The sequence below is a fragment of the Natator depressus genome, chromosome 23, assembly GCF_965152275.1.
Source record: "Natator depressus isolate rNatDep1 chromosome 23, rNatDep2.hap1, whole genome shotgun sequence".
NCBI lineage: Eukaryota > Metazoa > Chordata > Testudines > Cheloniidae > Natator > Natator depressus.
In genome coordinates, this window is record NC_134256.1 from 22,205,415 (window position 1) to 22,211,689 (window position 6,275).

At 52.7% G+C, this 6,275-nt stretch overlaps 1 long non-coding RNA gene across 1 annotated transcript; it reads left to right on the forward strand.

The window, feature by feature from the left end:
- Positions 1-212: 212 nt before the first annotated feature.
- LOC141976276 (uncharacterized) lies at positions 213-4,152 on the forward strand. The gene is made up of 3 exons (XR_012636096.1): positions 213-563; positions 2,440-2,756; positions 3,877-4,152. It is a non-coding gene; the product is annotated as an uncharacterized LOC141976276 (long non-coding RNA).
- The last annotated feature ends 2,123 nt before the right edge of the window (positions 4,153-6,275 follow it).

Sequence of the window (6,275 nt, forward strand, 5' to 3'; positions counted from 1 at the left end):
CTGAATGTTTGCTTGGTTAAAGCTACAGCAGGACCAATGTCTTGGCAATCGGGGTAAGACGTGGAGAAACGAAAGCAGTACAGGTGGGTCGGGATCTCAAAGGCATCAGGGTCAGACTTAGGGCCCGTAAATCTCCTCGGGTGAAATATGCAGGGAAGGACTCCACAATCTGTGTGTTACGTAGGAACCTTTCCAGGAAATTGACACACTTCTTACAGAGCCCTAGGTTTTGCCTTCCAGAAACCCAGCTTGGTTTATATTCAGATCCTCACAAATCTGCGGGCTGGGCTTGGCTGTCCTTGGCCTTTCTCAGATACAGTTATGCACCGGAAACCGACTGACAAAGCAAACACACAAAGGTCGACACAGATCATTCTCCCTGCGAGAGGAAGTCTGACTTCTGCACATACATAGCACTGAGCGCGGCCTCTTTCCTGTTTTTGAGCAGAGCACGACACACAACGCAAAGCTTTTTAAACAGCGCCTTTGCATGCTAGTTTCACTAAATATAAAAGAAGAAGCTGCTCTTTTGAACTCACCGAGCAGCGTGCCGCACTGCACAGGTAAGGAGACTGCAGGGGCAGGGACAGGGGCCATGGCACAGGCTCCTGGAAGAGGGAAACTTTAGCCCCGGAAAGTCAGTCCATTGCCCCAAATCCATCAGTTTTCAAGGCTTTGAGAGGAGTGAGGTGTTGCTGAGGGAGGGCAGGTGGGAACCATGGTCCGGAGGGGGTTGATGGTTGAAGAAGGGGAATTAACCAGAGTGATGCAATGGTTCACTAGGGTGAAAGAGAAGCAAGGAAAATTTGGGGGTCTAGCAGGGGTGCCGTTTAGTGGGGGGGGGCACCTGTGCCCCAACATGGGTGGAGATTGAGGGGGGTGAGTTCTAATTTTTTGCCCTCCCCACCCATTATAGCTGCAAAAAACCACGATTGCTCAGGTGCCTGAGTAGCCCCTGGAATCACCGTTGGAGTTGCCCCCCCCATCTGAAATGGCTCCCCCGGCTAGCGCTCGCTCACTGGAGGTAGCTACTGGAGAATGCGGGGGGAGGGCAGATGCAGACTGAGCGGTACAGAGGAATGTGGGTGCAGGGGAATGTGGGGGCAGGAGGCAGACTGAGGGGTACAGGGGAATGTGGGGGGCAGGAGGCAGACAGGGGTACAGGGGAATGTGCGGGGCAGAAGGCACAGACTGAGGGGTACAGGGGAATGTGGGGGGCAGGGGAATGTGGGGGCAGGGGAATGTGCGGGGCAGAGGGCAGGAAAGCTGATGTGGAAGGGTGGAGCCAGGGGAAAGCAAGGAGGCCGGGAATGATGGGCCCAGCCCTGTGGTTCGGAGCTGGGCCGAGCAGACGTCACTGCGCAGCCCGCTGGGATCCCGGCATTTTTGCAGCTGCCTTGCCGGTTGGATTTGGCGTCTGAGATGCTCCGTCCACACGCCCGTGGGAAGTGGTGGCTTCCTCCGAATTGTTCAGCAAGCGAGTGGCGGGGGGAAGAACAACGTGACTCCTTCTTCTTGTTATTTGTCACTGTACAAGGGCAGCGGATGAGCCTGACCTGCTTTGGACAGCGCTTTGAGATCTCCTGGCGAAAAGCTCTAGTGAAGAACTCGGGGTTATTACTTTGTGTGTCAAGCAGACCTAGAAACAGCTGTGACCATGTAACACCTGGGTGGTTGCTGCTAAAAAAGGACAGTTGGAACGTCCCCTTTGGACACGCTCCTGTGCAGAAAGTTGTATTTTATGTCAGTAAAGTCAAGACGGACACCAAAGGTCTCAGGTTTCGGAGGGGTAGCCGTGTTAGTCTGTATCAGCAAAAACAACGAGGAGTCCTTGTGGCACCTTAGAGACTAACACATTTATTTGGGCATAAGCTTTCGTGGGCTAAAACCCACTTCATCAGATGCATGGAGTGGAAAATACAGTAAGAAGGTATAAATACACAGCCCATGAAAAGACGGGAGTTGCCTTACCAAGTGGGGGGGTCAGTGCTAACGAGCCAATCCAATTAACATGGAAGTGGGCTAGTCTCAACAGTTGACAAGAAGGGGTGAATACCAAGGGAGGAAAAATCACTTTTGTAGTGCTAATGAGGCCAATGTAATCAAGGTGGCCCATTTCAAACAGTTGACAAGAAGGTGAGAGTATCAACGGGGGAAATTAGTTTTTGTAATGACCCAGCCACTTCCAGTCTTTAGTGAGGCCTAATTTGATAGTGTCCAGTTTGCAAATTAATTCCAGTTCTGCAGTTTCTCGTTGGAGTCTGTTTTTGAAGTTTTTTTGTTGAAGAATGGCCACTTTAAGTCTGTTATTGAGTGTTCAGGGAGACTGAAGTGTTCTCCGTCTGGTTTTTGAATGTTACAATTCTTGACGTCGGATTTGTGTCCATTTATTCTTTTCCAGTCTCAGTTCCTTATCCCCTCTGTCCTCTTTATCCCCAGCCTACTCAGTAAGATGGCTTCAGACGCCAAGGGGACTATTGTCCGACAGATCCTCACCACTAGCCTCAAGAAACTGAACCCAGATCAATTTGAAAAGTTCAAACATTTGCTGTGCGAGACACCCATGAATGAGCTTGTCTGTGAACTTGATTACTGCGACGAACCCAATACGTTCCAGAGGGACGCCAGCCTGAAAGAGGTTGTCGAGGCTTTGATACAGAATTTGGGCCGGACTTACGCCTTGAGGGCAGCTGCGACAGTGATGAAAAAGGTACCGCAAAGGGAACTTGCTCAAGATCTCGGCAGAGAAGCAGAAGGTAAATGCAGCCAAGGAGGAGAACAGGAGGGGAAGGGGGTGTTGGATTTGAAAGAGGTGGGTGGGTTGCATCTTGAGCCTGCTTTGGTGCAAGAGGCTGTCGGCTGCTCTGCAAATCAGCAGCGACGGCAAACAGATCCAGGGAACAAATTGCCAACCCCGGTTCCCCGATGCATCCAAATGTGGAGCTGGATCCACCCAGGGAGGCTGAAAGGCTCCTGAGAACGGGCTGGCTTGTGCCATTAGTGATCGAATCACACATACCACCAGAAGCAATTTCTCACAGTGGTTTGGCACTTCAGCTTCCAGGCTCAGAGGAAGCATGAAAATCAGGGGAAATAAGTCAGCTTTGTTTTTCTGAACCTCAGAAACATTTCTCCTTGGGATCAGAGGGATGGGAAAAGTAACTGGGTCCAGACAAGCACTAGATACGTTCATGGAGGATAGTCCATCAATGGCTATTAGCCGGGATGGTCAGGGACACAACCCCATGCCCTGAGTGTCCCTAAATCTTTGACTGAGAAGCTGGGACTGGACAAAGGGGGATGGATCACTCAATAATTGCCCTGTGCTGTTCATTCCCTCTGGGGCACCTGGCATTGGCCACTGTCAGGAGACAGGACACTGGGCTAGACAGACCACTGGACTGACCCAATCTGGCCGTTCTTATGACTCCTGGGTTCTACCCTGAGCTCTGGGAGGGCAGTGGGGTCTAGTGGTCAGAGCTTTTGTATGGTATTGCTATGTGGCTGTTCTCCAGCTGCCACACCCCAGAGGTGGCTGCATCTCAGTGCCAGGAGACCCATCCCCTTCAGTATTATGTGCACCTGTTCCCCAGCTGCCCAACCCCAGAGTTGGTTGCATCTGAGTGCTGGGCGAACTCTCCCATTCCCTGTGCAGCATTGCAGTGTGGCTGCTTCCCACCTAAAGACACCTCAGGCCGGCTTCTCAAGGAAGCTGCACCTGCTTAAGAGCGAGAGACGCCAGCAGCTCCAGCTATTGAGCTGAACCACGAGACCAAGAGAAGAGAACAAGGTCCCTTTCCGCTTCATGTCAGAGGCTTGACAATTGAGAAGCCCATCTGCGATGTGGCCTCATTCAAATCTTATTATTTATTGCAGCCCTGAAACCGACCCACCATGGATTGAAAAAAAAAACAAAAGGAAAACTAGGTTTAGCACTTATAGGAGCTGGAACTGGAATTCTAGGATCTCTTGCAGCATCAGCAGCTGGAGCACCTGTAATGGGACTAGTTACACTTGCAGTAATATCAGGTGCAGTAATAGGGGTGGGAATAAAATTACTCCGTAACTGACCGTGAAGCCGCTGTAGGTAAGTGGTCCTGCAATTCCCGCCCCTGAGTTCACCCTGCGTTTCTCGGAGCCGCTCCCTTGGGGGGAGCATTATAACTGGGGCTGCTGATATGCCCTGGCGTTTTTTAAAATCACAAATCACAGAGCGGCCCCGGTAAATGTAGTAAAAGCAAAAGGAGATTGAGCAATCGGGGAGGGGGTCAGAGAAGAGCCAGGAGGATGATTCAAGGGTTAGAAACCCTGCCTGAGAGCGAGAGACGCCGGAGCTCCAGCTATTGTGTTTAACGAAGAGAAGGTTTAAAGCAGGGAAGCTCCGGGGCCACGCACGGCTTTTCAGACGTTAATACGCGGCTCCTTGTCTAGGCACCGACTCCGGGGCTGGAGCTACGGGCGCCAACTTTCCAGTGTGCCGGGGGGAGGGGGGGGCTCACTGCTCAACCCCTGGCTCTGCCCCAGGCCCTGCCCCCACTCCACCCCTTCCTGCCCCCTCGCCTGAGCCTGCCGTGCCCTCACTCCTTCCCCCTCCTCCCCAGAGCCTCCTGCACGCCACGAAACAGCTGATCGGGAGGTGCGGGGAGGGAGGGGAAGGCGCTGATCGGCGGCGCTGGCGGTGGGCAGGCCGCGCTGGGAACGGGGTGGGGGGCTGCTGACGTGTTACGGTGGCTCTTTGGCAATGTCCATCGGTAAGTTCTGGCTCCTTCTCTGGCTCAGGCGGGCCACCCCTGGTTTAAAGGCTGACTTGATCCCAGGCTAGAAGTACTGAGGGAGGGGAACAAATATTTAATAAGGGGCCCGTCAGTCCAGCACTGGGAGGTCGAACCAGATCCAGTGGCTTGAAAGTTGAAGCCAGACAAATTCAGCCTGAGAATAAGGGGTCCGTTTCTAACGGCGAGAGTCATTGGGACAGTTTACTGAGGGGCACGGTGGATTCTCCATCACTGGCCATTTTTCAATCAAACTGGGATGTTTTTCTACCTGATCTGCGCTAGGAATTGTTTTGGGGCACTAGTCACTTCTAGGTCAGACTACATGGTCACAAGGGTCCCATCTGGCCTTGGCTTCTAGGAAGAAAAGTCACAGGTTTAGTGGGAAAGTCACCATCTGCTATTTGCCCCGAGCCCCGTGACTTGTATTAAATTCACCAGGATGGCTCCGTGATCTGTGATAAAAAAGTGCTGTGACAAATGAAATTCAGCGATACCTCTTTAAAATAATTTGTGAGTGTCCGTCTCCTCCTTGTCCTCTGCGGCCTTCTCCTCGCAGCCCCCGCTGAGGGTGGTCAGCACCCCCTCACTCAACTTTGAAAGTCTCAGACAAACGGCAAAGTCCTGGCCTCTGTGACATATTCAGCGCTGTGGCAAACCTGCTGCCCTAATTAAACCCTCTTTTTGAAAAACGAAACAACCATATTACCACACTCCACCCCAGAACCAGCTGCATCTCAGCACCAGGTGAGCTATCTCTGTGCGGCTGCCCAGACCCCGACCGAGATCAGGGCCCCTCATCATGCCAGGAGCTGCCCAGACCCCGACCGAGATCAGGGCCCCTCATCATGCCAGGAGCTGCCCAGACCCTGATCGAGATCAGGGCCCCTCATCAAGCCAGGAGCTGCCCAGACCCCGACCAAGATCAGGGCCCCGTCATGCCAGAAGATACCCAGACCCCGACCGAGATCAGGGCCCCTCATCATGCCAGGAGCTGCCCAGACCCCGACCGAGATCAGGGCCCCTCATCATGCCAGGAGCTGCCCAGACCCCGATCGAGATCAGGGTCCCTCATCAAGCCAGGAGCTGCCCAGACCCCGACCAAGATCAGGGCCCCATCATGCCAGAAGATACCCAGACTCCGACCGAGATCAGGGCCCCTCATCATGCCAGGCGCTGCCCAGACACCCATTATTTTAACTGAAATGAAAGTTTTTTCAATGAAACAAACAATTTAAAAAACTGCATCGCAAATACGTTTTGCCCATCACAACACAAGGAAACCATCTGGAAGGAACTGAAACCTGTTTGTTTCCATTCGAAAGTTTTCATGCAGCATCTTCTTTGCGGGCACCAATTTAGTCCCGACGGTAACTGGAGACTTTGTGTTTCTCTCGATGCCGGTTTCTCTTGCACCCTTATCTAAGATTTTCCCTTCACTTCATCCTGCCCCCGGCTTCCTTCGAAGACATCCCGGAGTTGGAAAGCCACAGCCGCAAGTTT